Here is a 20,204-nt window from a genome sequence, read left to right on the forward strand (position 1 = left end):
CCCCCTGCCCCGGTCAGTCAGTAACCCCTGCCCCGGTCAGTCTGTCACCCCGTCTCCCCTCTCTCTGGTCTCCCCTCTCTCTGGTCTCCCTTCTCTCTGGTCTCCCCTCTCTCTGGTCTCCCCTCTCTCTGGTCTCCCCCGTCTCCCCTCTCTCTGGTCTCCCCCGTCTCCCCTCTCTCTGGTCTCCCCCGTCTCCCCTCTCTCTGGTCTCCCCTCTCTCCCATTCACCCACCCACCGTCCTTCACCCACCCACCCACCCACCCACCGTCCTTCACCCACCCACCCACCGTCATTCACCTACCCACCCATTGTCATTCACCCACCCACCCACTGTCATTCACCCACCCACCCAGTCACTGTCATTCACCCACCCAGTCACTGTCATTCACCCACCCACCCACTGTCATTCACCCACCCACCCAGTCACTGTCATTCACCCACCCAGTCACTGTCATTCACCCACCCAGTCACTGTCATTCACCCACCCAGTCACTGTCATTCACCCACCCACTCACCTAGTCACTGTCATTCACCCAGTCACTGTCTCCCATTCACCCAACCACCGTCATTCACCCACCCACCGTCATTCACCCAACCGTCATTCACCCACCCACCCTCATTCACCCACCTACTGTCATTCACCCACCCACCCACTGTTAGTCACCCACCCGTCAAACAACCATCATTCACCCATCCACCATCATTCACCCACCGTCATTCAACCGTCATTCACCCACCCACCCACCTACTGTCATTCACTCACCCACCCACTGTCATTCACCCACCCAGTCACTGCCATCCACCCACCCAGTCACTGTCATTCACCCACCCAGTCACTGTCATTCACCCACCCACCCAATCACTGTCATCCACCCACGCACCTAGTCACTGTCATTCACCCAGTCACTGTCTCCCATTCACGCACCCACCGTCATTCACCCACCCACCATCATTTACCCACCCACCGTCAAACAACCATCATTCACCCACCCACCGTCATTCACCCAACTGTCATTCTACTGTCATTCACCCACCCAGTCATCCACCCAGGCAGGCAGTCACATATCTTTTGTTGAAAATATAAAAATAAACAGGTTGCATTGTAATGTTTTTTTCTGTATCACAATAAGAAAACAGTTAAGTAAAAGTTGTGCGCTAAAAGATATTTTTTCGTGGTAGGTGCGCTATGGGTTCGGGGGGGGGGTACGCTATAGGTTCGGGGGGCCCTTCTCCTTTCATTTGTCCTGGGCCCCATGATTTCTGTTGGCGGCCCTGGGGCGGAGGCAGCCTGATGTGATTGGGGGGAATAATGATGGGGGGGCAGCCTGATATGATGAGGGGGAATAATGATGGGGGGACAGCCTGATGTGATTGGGGGGGAATAATGATGGGGGGGCAGCCTGATGTGATGAGGGGGAATAATGATGGGGGGGCAGCCTGATGTGATTGGGGGGGAATAATGATGGGGGCAGCCTGATGTGAAGAGGGGAATAATGATGGGGGGCAGCCTGATGTGATTGGCGGGGAATAATGATGGGGGGGCAGCCTGATGTGATTGGGGGGGAATAATGATGGGGGGCAGCCTGATGTGATGAGGGGGAATAATGATGGGGGGGCAGCCTGATGTGATTGGGGGGGAATAATGATGGGGGGACAGCCTGATGTGATGAGGGGGAATAATGATGGGGGGTCAGCCTGATGTGATTGGGGGGGAATAATGATGGGGGGGCAGCCTGATGTGATGAGGGGGAATAATGATGGGGGGGCAGCCTGATGTGATGAGGAGGAATAATGATGGGGGGCAGCCTGATGTGATTGGCGCGGAATAATGATGGGGGGGGCAGCCTGATGTGATGAGGAGGAATAATGATGGGGGGGGCAGCCTGATGTGATTGGGGGGGAATAATGATGGGGGGTCAGCCTGATGTGATTGGCGGGGAATAATGATGGGGGGGCAGCCTGATGTGATGAGGAATTATGATGGGGGGGCAGCCTGATGTGATGAGGAGGAATAATGATGGGGGGGCAGCCTGATGTGATTGGGGGGGAATAATGATGGGGGGCAGCCTGATGTGATGAGGAGGAATAATGATGGGGGGGCAGCCTGATGTGATGAGGAGGAATAATGATGGGGGGACAGCCTGATGTGATTGGGGGGGAATAATGATGGGGGGGCAGCCTGATGTGATGAGGAGGAATAATGATGGGGGGGCAGCCTGATGTGATGAGGAGGAATAATGATGGGGGGGCAGCCTGATGTGATTGGGGGGGAATAATGATGGGGGGGCAGCCTGATATGATGAGGGGGAATAATGATGGGGGGACAGCCTGATGTGATTGGGGGGGAATAATGATGGGGGGGCAGCCTGATGTGATGAGGAGGAATAATGATGGGGGGGCAGCCTGATGTGATTGGGGGGGAATAATGATGGGGGGCAGCCTGATGTGATGAGGAGGAATAATGATGGGGGGGCAGCCTGATGTGATGAGGAGGAATAATGATGGGGGGGCAGCCTGATGTGATTGGGGGGGAATAATGATGGGGGGTCAGCCTGATGTGATTGGGGGGGAATAATGATGGGGCTTCAGCCTGATGTGATTGGGGGGGAATAATGATGGGGGGACAGCCTGATGTAATGGGGGGGAATGATGGGGGGGCAGCCTGATGTGATTGGGGGGGAATAATGATGGGGGGGCAGCCTGATGTGATGAGGGGGAATAATGATGGGGGGGGGCAGCCTGATGTGATTGGGGGGGAATAATGATGGGGGGGCAGCCTGATGTGATTGGGGGGGGAATAATGATGGGGGGCAGCCTGATGTGATTGGGGGGGAATAATGATGGGGGGGCAGCCTGATGTGATTGGGGGGGAATAATGATGGGGGCAGCCAGATGTGATGAGGGGGAATAATGATGAGGGGGCAGCCTGATGTGATGAGGGGGAATAATGATGGGGGGGCAGCCTGAAGTGATGAGGGGGAATAATGATGGGGGGGCAGCCTGAAGTGATGAGGGGGAATAATGATGGGGGGGCAGCCTGATGTGATGAGGGGGAATAATGATGGGGGGGCAGCCTGATGTGATGGGGGGGAATAATGATGGGGGGCAGCCTGATGTGATTGGCGGGGAATAATGATGGGGGGACAGCCTGATGTGATGAGGAGGAATAATGATAGGGGGGCAGCCTGATGTGATGAGGGGGAATAATGATGGGGGGACAGCCTGATGTGATGAGGGGGAATAATGATGGGGGGACAGCCTGATGTGATGAGGAGGAATAATGATGGGGGGGGCAGCCTGATGTGATTGACGGGGAATAATGATGGGGGGGCCGCCTGATGTGATGAGGAGGAATAATGATAGGGGGGCAGCCTGATGTGATGAGGGGGAATAATGATGGGGGGGGCAGCCTGATATGAGGGGGAATAATGATGGGGGGGGCAGCCTGATGTGATTGGGGGGGAATAATGATGGGGGGCAGCCTGATGTGATGAGGGGGAATAATGATGGGGGCAGCCTGATGTGATTGTCGGGGAATAATGATGGGGGGGCAGCCTGATGTGATTGGGGGGGAATAATGATGGGGGGGCAGCCTGATGTGATGAGGAGGAATAATGATGGGGGGACAGCCTGATGTGATTGGGGGGGAATAATGATGGGGGGGCAGCCTGATGTGATGAGGAGGAATAATGATGGGGGGGCAGCCTGATGTGATGAGGAGGAATAATGATGGGGGGGCAGCCTGATGTGATTGGGGGGGAATAATGATGGGGGGTCAGCCTGATGTGATTGGGGGGGAATAATGATGGGGGGACAGCCTGATGTAATGGGGGGGAATGATGGGGGGGCAGCCTGATGTGATTGGGGGGGAATAATGATGGGGGGGGACAGCCTGATGTGATGACGGTTAATCAACCGTACTTGTAAAAATATATTTATGGCTCTTTGAAAAATTCTAAATCGTTGTGCTTCTCATATTTGGCTCTTTTGGCCTAAGAGTTTGATGACCCCTGCTTTGGGCTATTAGCAGCTATATCTACTGCTTCCCATCATTACCAACATCACTGGTTCCTCCAGATCATCTTTTGGTCACCACACTGGGATTTTTTTCAGCCTGGGATACCACCTGTCCATCTACCCGGTTGTTTATTGTGTCCTATATTATTTACATGGTTTACGCACAGGGGATCCATGCCATGTTTTAAAATTCTGTGCTATCTTTTATCGTGTTTTGTGACATTTAATAAATATGTACTTTTGATATTGCAGACGGTATACCCGAGTGCTACTTTTTGTTCTTGCTTACATAGCTATTGGCTCATTAAGCACCACTGACATACTTATTCAGTATACAGTATATAATTTTGGCAGTCTTTTGGTTGCCTTTATTGGCAGTCTTGTGGATGCGGGGTCCGCTCTCTTCTTTAGTGTGTGTATGTGTATTTACAGTGGTCGACAAATCACCAAAAAATCTACTCGCCGAACAAAAAAAAATCTACTTGCCATCTAGTACCACACGTGTGCTGCTTGGGCCAATAGAAGCTCGCCACGATGTGAAATCCACTCACCCGGGGCATGCAGATGTATAGGTTTGTCGAACAGTGTGTGTGTGTGTGTGTGTGTGTGTGTGTGTGTGTGTGTGTGTGTGTGTGTGTGTGTGTGTGTGTGTGTGTGTGTGTGTGTGTGTGTGTGTGTGTGTGTGTGTGTGTGTGTGTGTGTGTGTGTGTGTGTGTGTGTGTGTGTGTGTGTGTGTGTGTGTGTCTACAGGCATACCCCGCATTAATGTACGCAATGGATCCAGAGCATATATGTAAAGTGAAAATGTACTTAAAGTGAAGCACTACCTTTTTCCCACTTATCGATGCATGTACTGTACTGCAATCGTCATATACGTGCATAACTGATGTAAATTACACATTTGTAATAGGCTCTATAGTCTCCCCACTTGCGCACAGCTTCGGTACAGGTAGGGAGCTGGTATTGCTGTTCAAGACGTGCTGACAGGCGCATGCGTGAGCTGCCGTTTGCCTATTGAGCGATATGTCTTTACTCGCGAGTGTACTTAAAGTGAGTGTCCTTAAACCGGGGTATGTGTATATATATATATATGTATAAATATGTATGTGTATATATATATATATATATATAACCAAAAACTTACTCGCCACCTAGCCCCTCCCTACTTTATTTTTTTTTTTAATAAATTACTTATAAGAACTAATAACATTAGTTTTTGACATAAGTTTATTTATTGTATTATTGTACATTTATACTTTACTACAATTAGTCCTTGTCACATACAGGGCCGCTGACAGATTTCCCAGGGCTATAGTTCCCCCCCTACCCATCAGAAGTGCTTAAAGCCCCATTTCACACCTTGTGAGCCCCTCTATTTCCCTCCCTCTTCCCATGTATTTCTCTCTCCTCTGTCTCACCTCTCAGGCTGCGCTCAGACAGGGCGCTACGCCCGCATACTTGCGTTCGTGCCTCCGCCGCAAGCTCCTGCAGCCCAGCGATTTTTGCTCAAACTGCAGGAGTTGGGGCGTGGCAGGGGGCATAACGTACATGTCACGGAGCTGGTTCGCCTTAATTGGCTGAACCAGCTCGCGTCACGCGATTGTAGCCAAAATTTCAATTTGGGTTGTGGTGGCAAAACGTCGCAGCAACAACGGTGCACTTTGCCGCCGGTGGAGTTTTCCGTTTCAAAAACTCCCACCGAACAACCCAAATTTGCGACGGACGTATAAGTGCGCGCATGTCGCAACGCGCCCTGTCTGAGCTAGGCCTCACTCTCCCCCCTCCATCAATTACCCCACTCTCACATGTATTTCTCTTCCTTGCATCTCACTTCACTCTTCACTCTCCCCCCTCCATCAATTACCCCCTCTAAGACTAAGGGGCCTATGCAGAGAGCAGCGCTAGAATAAATTGGAGAGTTTAAGAAAAAGTAGCTTTAATGGAGAGTTTTATTCTCCATATGCAGAAATGGGCGAAATCCGCTATTTTTAGCATTACTGCATGTGGAGAATTGTAAATGAGGAGATGCGCGCAGCTGAAAGGGAGAAAAAAAAATCACGCATTTTTTTTTTCCCCTATAGCCGGCGAGCTCCTGCTTCTTGCCAACTTTAGTTGGCGGAGAAAATTGAGGAAAATCGCGCCAAAAACAGCCGCTAGATGGCGAGCGCGCCTTTCTGAATTCGGATATTTTTCAGACTGGCGAGATGTAGTTTCTCGCCAGCCGCGCGGCGAGATTTTCAAATAGAAAAAAAAAATGGCGCTTTTTTCCTACCTCGCCATTTTCAGCTGTTTTTAGCGCGATTTTCTCCGGAAAATGGCGAGATTGTTAATAGCGCTGCTCTCTGCATGAGGCCCTAAGTCCCCGCTGGCGCTGAGCGCGCTCATGCTTGGAGAGTGCTCCAAGCATGAGCGCCGGATGTCCTACTTGTACGCGCCCACGCGGGGGGGGGGGCCCTTACAGGTAGTTGAGCGCACGGGTAAGTAGAGGTTTTTTGTTTACCTAAGCGCCGTTCGTAGCTGAGCGTGTGCACGCGCGCGGACTTGCGCGCGGACATACATATATCTAGATATGTAATTCCCCGCCGCAAGCGCCGTCCGCTCAGTGACTTTAGCCGTGCGGAGGCGCGCTGAGGCTGAGGGAAAGCGGGTGCTTTCCCTGGCCTTAGACCGCGCACCGTCCGGGGGCGTGTCGGGGGGCTGTGACATCACGGAAGCGTGCGCGAGCCCCTGCTAAAGCCGCTCTCATTGCGGCTGCAGGGGCTCACTGCCGAGCAGCAGCGCCTCAGCACGGGTCAGCGCCTAGTCCTAAGGCGCACGTCCGTCACAATTTCGGGTTGTTCGGTGGGTGTTTTCAAACTGAAAACTCCACCGGCGGCAAAGTGCAGCGTTGTCGCTGCTACATTTTGCCGCTACAATCAAAAATGATATTTTCGGCTACAGTCGCGTCACTGATTCAGTGAACCAGCTCCGTGACACGTTGGCCCCACCCCCAAACGCCGCAACCCAACTCCTGCAGCTAAGTCACAGATCCCCGAGTTGCAGGAGCGCGCGGCGGAGGCACGCACAGGAAGCTCGCGGCCACAGCATCCACCCTGAACTCAGCCTAACTCAATCCCCCCCCCGCCTCCCATGTACTGTACAGTATTTCTCTCCCCCCTATAGTCTCACTCCCTCTTCTCCTCACTCACGCCATGCCCTCCCTCTCACCCATCTCCGTCAACTACCCCACTCCGCACACAATTCCCCCCACAAAACCCTAACCCTAACCCCCCACAAAATATATACAGTACCAGAAAACTTCCCAACCCCAAGTACATACAAAAAACCCACCCCCAAAATATATACAACCCCCCCCAAATACATACAAAAAAACTCCTCCCCAATACATATAAAAAAAGCCAATACATATAACCCCCATACATATAAAAAAACAAATACATATAAATAAAAGCCCCCAATACATATAAAAACCCAATACATAGATAAAAATAGCTCCCAATGCATATAAAAAAGACCCCCAATACATCAATACATAGGAAAAATATTTTTTATAAAGAAAATATGCATATAAAAAAACCCCAATACATATAAAAAGCCCCCCACCCCATATATATAGCCCCCCTAACACATAAAAATATACCCTCCCCAATACAAATTTTAAAAAAAACTTACCTTTTGGATGGTAAGGCTGGGTCTGGTGCCTGCAGCTGAGGGGGAGAGGGGGAGAGGGGGACAGAGCACCTAGGTCTCTCTGCCCCAGCATACACACTCTGAATAGACCAGGCCACCCCCCCCCCCCCCCTTATCTACCAAGGGGGTGTCAACCTTTTTCCCCCCAGTCTCTGGGCAAAACTGGATGTTGCAAAGCACCACCCCACCAGTCACATGACTTACCAGAAAGTTCCTAGCTGAGCCCTGCTCACCAGACTAGCAGGTGCCTGAATATTGCAACAATGTAACTTGCCTCTGGTACATCTCACATGTAGGACCGTGTGCAATGGGTTTAACCCCCACACTGCCAGAGTGCTGCCACAGCCTTCATGCTAAAAGGGCCTGGGGGGCTACATATACAGTGCCGCCTGTTCCAGGGAGTGTGAAGTCAGGTCTCTGACTATAGTCCATCCCCTCCCTTAGGGGAGTAGGACTACTACCTCCTACTCCACCAGAGAGTAGGGGACGAGTAAGGATAGACCCTGGGGGCTGAGTCCAGGGACCATCCGGAGGCTGGAGATAGAGTGTCAGCGTATGCTGTATTTCCTGCGGTGGAAGAATAAAGTGTTCCTTTTTTTATATACCCTGCCTGAGACTGCAATTGATCAGGAGGAGTAGCAGAAGTGAGTTCTCCTGCAGGGATTGCCTCTGGTATTCCTGGAGCCTGCAAGAGATGGAGGCACCGCACCAGTGAGAACCAACCATCACCCCAAAAGCCTGTCCTGTCTTCCCTACTAACACCGGCGGAAACTCAGAGCTACTGTGAACCAGCAGGTAACCAGCACAACACACCCAGTGATAGTGTGATCTCCCAGAGGGTGCGGGAAAACCTGTTACACTTCTAATAAGCCATTTAGTTAAACTCTTTGGCCAAAGTGTTATAAGCCTGCAGCCACATCACAGCATGACTAGTCTTGAGAGAGTGTGTAAAGAGAATAGAGAAGAGGTCCCAGGACAGACCCCTGGGTATCCCCATAGAGAGATGGACAGAGGATGAGGCTGTATTATCAAATGAGACATTGAAAGTACAATGGGAGAGGTGAGAGGAAATCCAGGATAGAGTTCTGTTACGCATACCAGGAGTATGAAGAATGTGATGGAGAAGAGGGTGGTCCACAGTATCAAAGGCTACAGAGAGGTTGAGTAATATTAGCAGAGTGTAGTGACATTTGTCTTTGGCAATATGGAGGTCATTCGTTATTTTGGTGAGGGCTGTGTCAGTGGCGTGAGCAGCGAGCAGTGCGGAAGCCATATTGTAGAGCAGCGTTTCCCATATGGTGGGTCGCGACCCGGCACCGGGTCACGAAAGCAAAATGCCGGGTCGCCGCACCTCTGCTCCCGCTGCCTCACCTCTGCTCTGGCCCGCTCCTCCTCTGCTCACATCTCCCGCTGCCTCACCTCCGCTCTGGCCCACTCCTCCGCTCACCTCTGCTCCCGCTGCCTCACCTCTGCTCTGGCCCGCTCCTCCTCTGCTCACATCTCCCGCTGCCTCACCTCCGCTCTGGCCCACTCCTCCTCCGCTCACATCTGCTCCCGCTGCCTCACCTCCGCTCTGGCCCGCTCCTCCTCCGCTCACATCTGCTCCCGCTGCCTCACCTCCGCTCTGGCCCGCTCCTCCTCCGCTCACCTCTGCTCCCGCTGCCTCACCTCCGCTCTGGCCCGCTCCTCCTCCGCTCACATCTGCTCCCGCTGCCTCACCTCCGCTCTGGCCCGCTCCTCCTCCGCTCACATCTGCTCCCGCTGCCTCACCTCCGCTCTGGCCCGCTCCTCCTCCGCTCACATCTGCTCCCGCTGCCTCACCTCCGCTCTGGCCCGCTCCTCCTCCGCTCACCTCTGCTCCCGCTGCCTCACCTCCGCTCTGGCCCGCTCCTCCTCTGCTCACATCTCCCGCTGCCTCACCTCCGTTCTGGCCCGCTCCTCCTCCGCTCACATCTGCTCCCGCTGCCTCACCTCCGCTCTGGCCCGCTCCTCCTCTGCTCACATCTCCCGCTGCCTCACCTCCACTCTGGCCCGCTCCTCCTCCGCTCACATCTGCTCCCGCTGCCTCACCTCCGCTCTGGCCCGCTCCTCCTCCGCTCACATCTGCTCCCGCTGCCTCACCTCCGCTCTGGCCCGCTCCTCCTCCGCTCACCTCTGCTCCCGCTGCCTCACCTCCGCTCTGGCCCGCTCCTCCTCCGCTCACATCTGCTCCCGCTGCCTCACCTCCGCTCTGGCCTGCTCCTCCTCTGCTCACCTCTGCTCCCGCTGCCTCACCTCCGCTCTGGCCCGCTCCTCCTCTGCTCACATCTCCCGCTGCCTCACCTCCGCTCTGGCCCGCTCCTCCTCTGCTCACATCTGCTCCCGCTGCCTCACCTCCGCTCTGGCCGGCTCCTCCTCTGCTCACATCTCCCGCTGCCTCACCTCCGCTCTGGCCCGTTCCTCGTCCGCTCACATCTGCTCCCGCTGCCTCACCTCCGCTCTGGCCCGCTCCTCCTCCGCTCACATCTGCTCCCGCTGCCTCACCTCCGCTCTGGCCCGCTCCTCCTCTGCTCACATCTCCCGCTGCCTCACCTCCGCTCTGGCCCGCTCCTCCTCCGCTCACCTCTGCTCCCGCTGCCTCACCTCCGCTCTGGCCCGCTCCTCCTCTGCTCACATCTGCTCCCGCTGCCTCACCTCCGCTCTGGCCCGCTCCTCCTCCGCTCACCTCTGCTCCCGCTGCCTCACCTCCGCTCTGGCCCGCTCCTCCTCTGCTCACATCTCCCGCTGCCTCACCTCCGCTCTGGCCCGCTCCTCCTCCGCTCACCTCTGCTCCCGCTGCCTCACCTCCGCTCTGGCCCGCTCCTCCTCCGCTCACCTCTGCTCCCGCTGCCTCACCTCCGCTCTGGCCCGCTCCTCCTCTGCTCACATCTGCTCCCGCTGCCTCACCTCCGCTCTGGCCCGCTCCTACTCTGCTCACATCTCCCGCTGCCTCACCTCCGCTCTGGCCCGCTCCTCCTCCGCTCACCTCTGCTCCCGCTGCCTCACCTCCGCTCTGGCCCGCTCCTCCTCCGCTCACCTCTGCTCCCGCTGCCTCACCTCCGCTCTGGCCCGCTCCTCCTCCGCTCACCTCTGCTCCCGCTGCCTCACCTCCGCTCTGGCCCGCTCCTCCTCTGCTCACATCTGCTCCCGCTGCCTCACCTCCGCTCTGGCCCGCTCCTCCTCTGCTCACATCTCCCGCTGCCTCACCTCCGCTCTGGCCCGCTCCTCCTCCGCTCACATCTGCTCCCGCTGCCTCACCTCCGCTCTGGCCCGCTCCTCCTCTGCTCACATCTCCCGCTGCCTCACCTCCGCTCTGGCCCGCTCCTCCTCTGCTCACATCTCCCGCTGCCTCACCTCCGCTCTGGCCCGCTCCTCCTCCGCTCACATCTGCTCCCGCTGCCTCACCTCCGCTCTGGCCCGCTCCTCCTCCGCTCACATCTGCTCCCGCTGCCTCACCTCCGCTCTGGCCCGCTCCTCCTCTGCTCACATCTCCCGCTGCCTCACCTCCGCTCTTGCCCGCTCCTCCTCCGCGAGACGATAGTTGTCAAGGGGTGTGGCCATGACAAAGGGCAGAGCGGTTGCGGGGGCTGTAGCAGAGGAAGAACTTGCTCGGACGAACCGGAAGCGGACAGGAGAGATGAGCGAACCACCCAGGAGCTGAACAGGAGCCCCCTGAATACCGCCGGCCCTACAAGGTAACGCCGATTTGGCGCCGGTATAGCTGTGAGGAAGAGCGCGCCATGTATACTGTGGCGCAACAATTCTAGCTAGGAGCCCAAGCCATCTCCCGCGTACCACTCACCGACCCTGTCTGCGATCGGGGAAGCCCCTGCGATACCACCGGAGGAAAGGCTGTGATTCCCCCCCCCCCCCAGTGGAGCCACGGACGAATGGACACCTAAAGGCCAAGATACTGTGACAAGGTTAGTCGGGGTGGCAGAGGGGGAGAAAAAAATAACCTAATTAAAAGGCAAAGAGGAGCAGCGCCACCGGAGAGAGCCATTAAAAGGGGGGAGACCCAGGTCTGAATGAGAGACCTATGAAAAACAAGAAAGAGCCCACTCTCTAATTAGATAAAGAAAACCAAACCCCCACAAACTAAACTAAAGTAGCAACTAAATTAGTAGCAGATTCAAAAGAATCTATCAGCTAGCAGCCCACTCTGACCTTTACCCCCCCCCCCCCCATACACATATTTTTTCAACCTCTGTGCGCTTCTGTGCTTTTTCTTTTCTATTTACTGATTTAATTTGACGATGGATAAATGGTTAAAAAAAACACAAACAAACAATGTGCCGGTTACGAACTCTTCGACTAGCACCGATAAACAATCGAGTGATGTGCAGCCGGGTACAAGTTCGGAGAGCGGCACCAACAGACAGTCAAGTGATGAGCAGCCGGGCACGAGTTCTAACATTGGCAGTAACAAACGGCCGCACGATGTGCAGTCTGCTACTTTTGCAAAAAAGAAGAAGGAGCCCTGGACCCGACAGTATTCTGAGGATTACATACAATTCGGGTTCATCAAGGGTGCTGATGAGAAACCATTATGTGTTATTTGTTTTTCGGCACTTTCAAACGAGTCCATGAAACCTTCAAAGTTGAAGCGGCACTTGGAATTGAAACATCCGGAATACAGTAATAAGTCAATAGATTTCTTCATAAATAAAAAGAGAGAATTAATAGCTACTAAAAAGACTATGTCTTTGAATTTTTCTCAGGGCCCTCAATCTGAAAACCTTGTAATGGCCTCTTATGAAATATCACACTTAATTGCTGAAACTGGTTATCCTCACACAATTGCTGAGAAATTAATAGTTCCAGCAATGAAAGTGTTAGCATCTCGAATATGCGATAAAAAGCAGGAGAAACAAGTAAATATGCTGGCGCTATCAAATAACACAGTGAAGCGTAGAATCGTGGAGATGGCAGATAATATCGAAGAAACTGTCGTAAGTCACTTAAAAGAGTGTAGGTTTTTTTCCTTGCAAGTCGATGAAAGTACAGACATATCGGACAAAGCCAATCTAATGTGTTTTGTGAGATACGATTTTGCCAATACAACTCGCGAAGAATTTCTCTTTTGTAAACCTCTGACAACAAGAACAACAGCTGAAGAAATTTTTAATTTGATCGATAATTACATCAATCAAAATGGCCTTGAATGGAAGAAATGTGTGGGACTGAGTAGCGATGGAGCACGCGCAATGGCAGGCGCTCGTACTTGACTTTTTCCGAGGATCAAAGCCATAGCACCGGACTGTGTATGGGTGCATTGTAGCATTCACAGAGAAGCATTGGCCGTCAAAAAAATGCCATTGCTTTTAACTGCAACTATGCAACAGTGTGTAAGATTTATAAACTATATAAAATCTCGTCCACTACATTCAAGAATATTCTCTGCGTTGTGCAAAGAAATGGGGAGTGAACATGAACATCTTCTTTTACACTGCGAGGTGCAATGGCTATCAAGAGGGAATGTTTTAAAAAGACTTATTGAAATGAAGGAAGAAGTTTTAATGTTCTTAGACCAACATCCCCCAACAGCTAAGGATGTAATATTTGAATTCAAAGACAGTTTTCATGATGTCAATTGGCTAATCAAGGTAGCCTACCTTTGTGACATTTTTGATTTTTTAAATAATTTAAATCTGACATTACAAGGTAGCAATGTAACTGTCTTTAAAGTGCAAGAGAAGGTGGAAGCTGCAACGAGAAAACTCAATTTGTGGTCCCGTCGTGTGGAAGCAGGGAATTTCAAAGCTTTTACAAAGCTAACAGAGTTACAAAAAGAGTATAACATGAGTTCCATGCCGGATGAGATTTCGGCTGCTATCAAGGAACATCTGCTAGGACTGGAGACAAGTATGAAGGAATATTTCCCCCCAATCAACAGCAACAAAGCATGGATAAGGAACCCTTTTACAGTGAACGTAGAATCCAACACAGAATTGCAGGATTCAGATATTGATTTTATAATTGAACTGTCGTGTGATACGGCACTCAAAGACATCTTCGACAGAATACCACTGGTGGATTTTTGGCTGTCTTGTCGTCAGGAGTACCCAGTTTTAGCAGAAAAAGCTATACAATTTCTAATGCCTTTTGTCACGACCTATAAGTGTGAAGCAGGCTTTTCAACATTGGTTTTCCTAAAAAATAAATATAGAAACCGATTGGAAGTCGAACCGGATCTAAGAATAAAGTTATCATCCTTTCCTCCAAACCTGAAGTTTCTAGTTAGCAAGAAACAGCATCACACTTCTCATTAATTTATTGGTTTTAGTTTGATTTCTTTACATTGTTGTAAGAATAAATGTTTGTTTATTATAATATATGAAAACTGTGTGGACATTCATATCTGTTTTATTTTACCTATAGGCCAGTATAGGCGAAAACATTTTTAGTGGGTCACGAAGGAGAAGTATAAAAATAACCGGGTCACGGAAAAAAAAGTTTGGGAAACCCTGTTGTAGAGGGTCTAGGAGAGAATAGGAGGTGAGAAAATGGAGCAAGTGAGAGAATACAAGGCGTTCAAGGAGTTTAAAGGCAAAAGGCAGGAGGGAGACTGGGCGATACCTTTCATTTGTGAAGTATGCTGCTGGTAAAAGGATTGGCCTTACATTTATGGGAAACAAAGAACAATTCCTGTGCCAAATGTTTACATTTAGAACCCAAGGCCGAGTCCATAGAAGGACAGGCCGCGCGAAGCAGTGCTGACGCTCCGCGCTGAGCTCCTGCATCCTCCATGAGGATGTCTTTAGAGGGGGCTCACGCGAGCGTCAGCAGGCGTGCTGAGGAGGCAGCATTTTCAGCCGATGGAATTTCTGTTCCAGACCGCGCTGAGGAAATGACGTGGGCGGCCAACAACCAATGACAGGTAAGTGAAGCAGAGAAATGGCTACATGTAAGTAAAACTTTTGTTATTCTTTTTCTGTGTGCCTTTTGCCTTTATTTGTGCTGTGACTTGTGTGCTGTGACTTGTGTGCTTGTGTGCTGTGAATTGTGTGCTGTGACTTGTGTGCTGTGAATTGTGTGCTGACTATTGTGCTGTGACTTGTGTGCTTGTGTGCTGTGAATTGTGTGCAGACTTGTGTGCTGTGACTTGTTTTCTGTGATGGATTCATGGGCGTCCGCAAGGGGGGGCAAGGGGGGGCGCTTGCCCCCCCCCCTGGATCCTGGGCTGCCAACAGCGGGGGACAGAGGGCACTGGCGTGACAGGATTTAGCGCACTCACGATGTGCAAGGAAGCACGCGCGTATCTTCCCTGCTTCCCCCCCCCCACCTGGGGCTTTCCCCCCCACACCTGGGACCCCCCCTTCCTCCCCCCGAGCCCGCTCACAGCCGCTCGCGGCACTTCCTGTGCCTGCTGCTAGTGAGCGCGTGACTGTCCGTGACGCAGAATCTTCCCGCTCCTCTACTGGTGGCTGCGCAGTGTCCCCCCTTCTTCCCCGGGTCTCCGTGGCTGCCCACCCGCCCAGGGTGATAGTAGGTAGGTGCAGGGGTGCGGCCGCCAGGGGGGGGGGGGTTGCCTCCTGCCCTGGTGCTCCCTCCTGCCCTGGTGCTCCCTCCTGTCCTGGTGCTCCCTCCTGCCCTGGTGCTCCCTCCTGTCCTGGTGCTCCGCTCCCTCCTGCCCTGGTGCTCCCTCCTGCCCTGGTGCTCCCTCCTGTCTTGGTGCTCCGCTCCCTCCTGTCCTGGTGCTCCCTCCTGTCCTGGTGCTCCCTCCTGTCCTGGTGCTCCCTCCTGTCCTGGTGCTCCCTCCTGTCCTGGTGCTCCCTCCTGCCCTGGTGCTCCCTCCTGTCCTGGTGCTCCCTCCTGTCCTGGTGCTCCCTCCTGCCCTGGTGCTCCCTCCTGCCCTGGTGCTCCCTCCTGCCCTGGTGCTCCGCTCCCTCCTGCCCTGGTGCTCCACTCCCTCCTGCCCTGGTGCTCCGCTCCCTCCTGCCCTGGTGCTCCCTCCTGTCCTGGTGCTCCGCTCCCTCCTGCCCTGGTGCTCCCTCCTGCCCTGGTGCTCCCTCCTGCCCTGGTGCTCCCTCCTGTCCTGGTGCTCCCTCCTGTCCTGGTGCTCCCTCCTTTCCTGGTGCTCCCTCCTGCCCTGGTGCTCCCTCCTGCCCTGGTGCTCCCTCCTGTCCTGGTGCTCCCTCCTGTCCTGGTGCTCCCTCCTGCCCTGGTGCTCCCTCCTGCCCTGGTGCTCCCTCCTGTCCTGGTGCTCCCTCCGCTCCCTCCTGCCCTGGTGCTCCCTCCTGCCCTGGTGCTCCCTCCTGTCCTGGTGCTCCCTCCTGTCCTGGTGCTCCCTCCTGCCCTGGTGCTCCCTCCTGCCCTGGTGCTCCCTCCTGTCCTGGTGCTCCCTCCTGCCCTGGTGCTCTCTCCTGTCCTTGTGCTCCCTCCTGTCCTGGTGCTCCCTCCTGCCCTGGTGCTCCCTCCTGCCCTGGTGCTCCGCTCCCTCCTGCCCTGGTGCTCCGCTCCCTCCTGCCCTGGTGCTCCCTCCTGCCCTGGTGCTCCCTCCTGCCCTGGTGCTCCCTCCTGTCCTGGTGCTCCCTCCTGCCCTGGTGCTCCCTCCTGCCCTGGTGCTCCCTCCTGTCCTGGTGCTCCCTCCTGCCCTGGTGCTCTCTCCTGTCCTGGTGCTCCCTCCTGCCCTGGTGCTCCCTCCTGCCCTGGTGCTCCCTCCTGCCCTGGTGCTCCGCTCCCTCCTGCCCTGGTGCTCCGCTCCCTCCTGCCCTGGTGCTCCCTCCTGCCCTGGTGCTCCCTCCTGTCCTGGTGCTCCCTCCTGCCCTGGTGCTCCCTCCTGCCCTGGTGCTCCGCTCCCTCCTGCCCTGGTGCTCCCTCCTGCCCTGGTGCTCCCTCCTGCCCTGGTGCTCCGCTCCCTCCTGCCCTGGTGCTCCCTCCTGCCCTGGTGCTCCGCTCCCTCCTGCCCTGGTGCTCCCTCCTGCCCTGGTGCTCCGCTCCCTCCTGCCCTGGTGCTCCCTCCTGCCCTGGTGCTCCGCTCCCTCCTGTCCTGGTGCTCCCTCCTGCCCTGGTGCTCCGCTCCCTCCTGCCCTGGTGCTCCCTCCTGCCCTGGTGCTCCGCTCCCTCCTGCCCTGGTGCTCCGCTCCCTCCTACCCTGGTGCTCCCTCCTGCCCTGGTGCTCCGCTCCCTCCTGTCCTGGTGCTCCCTCCTGCCCTGGTGCTCCGCTCCCTCCTGCCCTGGTGCTCCCTCCTGCCCTGGTGCTCCGCTCCCTCCTGCCCTGGTGCTCCGCTCCCTCCTGCCCTGGTGCTCCCTCCTGCCCTGGTGCTCCCTCCTGCCCTGGTGCTCCCTCCTGCCCTGGTGCTCCCTCCTGTCCTGGTGCTCCCTCCTGCCCTGGTGCTCCGCTCCCTCCTGCCCTGGTGCTCCCTCCTGCCCTGGTGCTCCACTCCCTCCTGCCCTGGTGCTCCGCTCCCTCCTGCCCTGGTGCTCCCTCCTGCCCTGGTGCTCCCTCCTGTCCTGGTGCTCCCTCCTGTCCTGGTGCTCCCTCCTGTCCTGGTGCTCCCTCCTGCCCTGGTGCTCCGCTCCCTCCTGCCCTGGTGCTCCGCTCCCTCCTGCCCTGGTGCTCCCATCCCCCGTCCCCTTGGTGTGGGAGATGAGCGCGGGGGCGGGTAGTGGTGATGCACTTCTGGCTGGTCGGATCGCCGGCCTTCCCCCCCCCTCCTGTCCCCAGGCACTTACATCCGGCGCTGCATCTCTTGCTCCACTTTGTGTGTGTGTGTGTGTGTGTGTGTGTGTCTGAGGCTGTGTGTGTGTGTGTCTGAGGCTGTGTGTGTGTGTGTCTGAGGCTGTGTGTGAGTGTGTCTGAGGGTGTGTGTGGGTGTGTCTGAGGCTGTGTGTGGGTGTGTCTGAGGGTGTGTGTGTGTGTGTGTGTGTGTGTGTGTCTGAGGCTGTGTGTGTGTGTGTGTGTGTGTGCGTGTGTGTGTGTGTGTGTCTGAGGCTGTGTGTGTGCGTGTCTGAGGCTGTGTGTGTGTGTGTCTGAGGCTGTGTGTGTCTGAGGGTGTGTGTGTGGGTGTGTCTGAGGCTGTGTGTGGGTGTGTCTGAGGCTGTGTGTGTATGTGTGTGTCTGAGGCTGTGTGTGTGTGTGTGTGTGTGTGTGTGTGTGTGTGTGTGTGTGTGTGTGTGTGTGTGTGTGTGTGTGTGTGTGTGTCTGAGGCTGTGTGTGTGTGTGTCTGAGGCTGTGTGTGTGTGTCTGAGGGTGTGTGTGGGTGTGCCTGAGGCTGTGTGTGGGTGTGTCTGAGGCTGTGTGTGTATGTGTGTGTGTGTGTGTCTGAGGCTGTGTGTGTGTGTGTGTGTGTGTGTGTGTGTGTGTGTGTGTGTGTGTGTGTGTGTGTGTGTGTGTGTGTCTGAGGCTGTGTGTGTCTGAGGCTGTGTGTGTGTGTCTGTCTGGTGTGTGTGGCTGTCTGGTGTGTGTGGCTGTCTTTTGTGTGTGTGGCGCTGTGTCGCTGTCTGGCGCTCTGTGGCTGAGTGTGTGTGTGTGGTCAGTGTGCGTATTGGTCTGTCTGAGTGTCTGTAGATCAGTGGCTGTGTGCAGGTAAGAGAGAGAATGGGGGGGAGAGCGGGAGAGAATGGGGGGTGTGAAGGGAGAGAGAGAATGGGGGGGTGGAAGTAGAGAGAGAATGGGGGGGTGGAAGTAGAGAGAGAATGGGGGACAGGGCTGACAACGGGGGTCTGTCGGGGTTGGCATCCCAGGCCCGGTGAGTTGGGGCCCACCCACGTGTCAGTCAACCACCCTCTCACCCACTCTCCCTCCCTGTCTCCCTCTCCCTCCCTGTCACACACCAGTCAGTCAGTCACCCACCCACCCAAGTGTCAGTCACCCACCCCGTCACCCCCACACCCCCACACCCACTCTCTCTCTCTGCCTAGTTAAAATTATGGCCCCCCCCCTGAAAACATTTCTCCGGACGCCCATGGATGGATTCAGCACTTATTGAGGATTTGAGAAACGAGGTCTCCCTCAGAGATCCATTGTGGAACCAACGTTCCAGAACTTATCACGACAGAAATGTCCACGATAAGCTCTGGAAAGAGATAGCGCAGCTACTGAACACATCACGTAAGTATTTCCCCCCCTTTTATGCGTATATGTGTGTATTTGCCTTTCCCGCCAAAGGCATATCCATACGCCTGTATACATATATTTTCCGCTCAGGTATGCGTATACGTGTGTATTTGCCTTTCCTGCCAAAAGCATACCCATACGCCTGTATACATGTATTTTCCCCCCAGGTATGCGTATACATGTGTATTTGCCTTTCCCGCCAAAAGCATACCCATACGCCTGTATACATGTATTTTCCCCCCAGGTATGCGTATACATGTGTATTTGCCTTTCCCGCCAAAAGCATACCCATACGCCTGTATACATGTCATAAATCGATAGTATCCATAGTAGTAAAAATGCATGTTTTAACAATTTTATTTTCTAGCTAAATTATTTTATTTTTTTTGGTAGCAACAATTGCAAAGGCAAAGTGGACGAACCTTCGGGACGGCTACCGGCGGGAGCTGAAGAAGTGCAACCCACCGCGTTCAGGGGACCCTGGACCAGCATCGGGGAAGGACCATCGACGTGGCCATATTTTGAGCTAATGAGCTTTCTGAAGGAACAAATGCTGCCAGCCAAAACATCTTCAAATTTGGAAGAACCCGGAAGCCAGGAAGAGACCTTTGTGGAGTTGTCCTTCATTGAAGATGACCCGAGCTCAGAGCCTGTTGCTTCAGTTTCAACGCTGGAACCTGCACCTAAAAAGCAGCGTGCCAACACAGACTTGAAGCGGAAGATGCTCCAAGTAGAAGAAAATAAATTCGGCTTGATGCAAGCCATGATGACAACCAACGAAGAACTGGAGTTTTTTAAAAGTTTGGTTCCTTATATTATGCCTCTGGACAAATTGACAAAGCTTCGGCTGAGGCAAAAAATGAAAGAACTGTTTTTTGAAGCGGTGGCCGATTTTGAGGCGGATAACTAGACATTTATTTTCAAAATAAAGTTTTCAGTTTAAAGTTAAAAAAATAGTTATGTTAACTATGTCGTTCAATAAATATTTATACTTCTTCATTTAACTTTTTTTGTCTGCGTTTATTATCCATGTAGGGATTTAGATTAGACACTTGTTAATAAATTAATAAAAAAATAAAAAAGGTTATGTTTAAAACATATTTTCTGACTGTCTCACACGCTCCCTCTCACAAAAAGTGTGCGTACGCACAGACTCACTGACAGTGGGCCAAACACACACACAGACAGTGTGTGTACGCACAGACTCACTGATAGTGGGCCAAACACACACACAGACTCACATACAGTGTGTGTACGCACAGACTCACTGACAGTGTGTGTACGCAGACTCACTGACAGTGGGCCAAACACACACACAGACTCACAGTGTGTGTACGCACAGACTCACTGACAGTGGGTGTACGCACAGACTCACTGACAGTGGGTGTACGCAGACTCACTGCCAGTGGGACAAAC

General features: G+C 54.0%; 1 long non-coding RNA gene across 3 annotated transcripts in view; it reads left to right on the forward strand.

Annotated features, from left to right (window-relative positions):
- The window catches only part of LOC142483883 (uncharacterized), a 90,877-nt gene extending 71,085 nt beyond the window's left edge, over positions 1–19,792 (forward strand). Inside the window, exons 4-5 of one of the 3 annotated variants that reach the window (XR_012797486.1) lie at positions 14,563–14,633; positions 19,182–19,792. This is a non-coding gene — a long non-coding RNA (uncharacterized LOC142483883). Of the gene's footprint in view, positions 1–14,562; positions 15,454–19,181 lie in introns of those variants that run through there. The other 2 variants (XR_012797489.1, XR_012797484.1) reach the window with 2 other exon arrangements.
- Positions 19,793–20,204: the final 412 nt, after the last annotated feature.

This window comes from Ascaphus truei, unplaced genomic scaffold (genome assembly GCF_040206685.1).
Source record: "Ascaphus truei isolate aAscTru1 unplaced genomic scaffold, aAscTru1.hap1 HAP1_SCAFFOLD_383, whole genome shotgun sequence".
Classification (NCBI taxonomy): domain Eukaryota; kingdom Metazoa; phylum Chordata; class Amphibia; order Anura; family Ascaphidae; genus Ascaphus; species Ascaphus truei.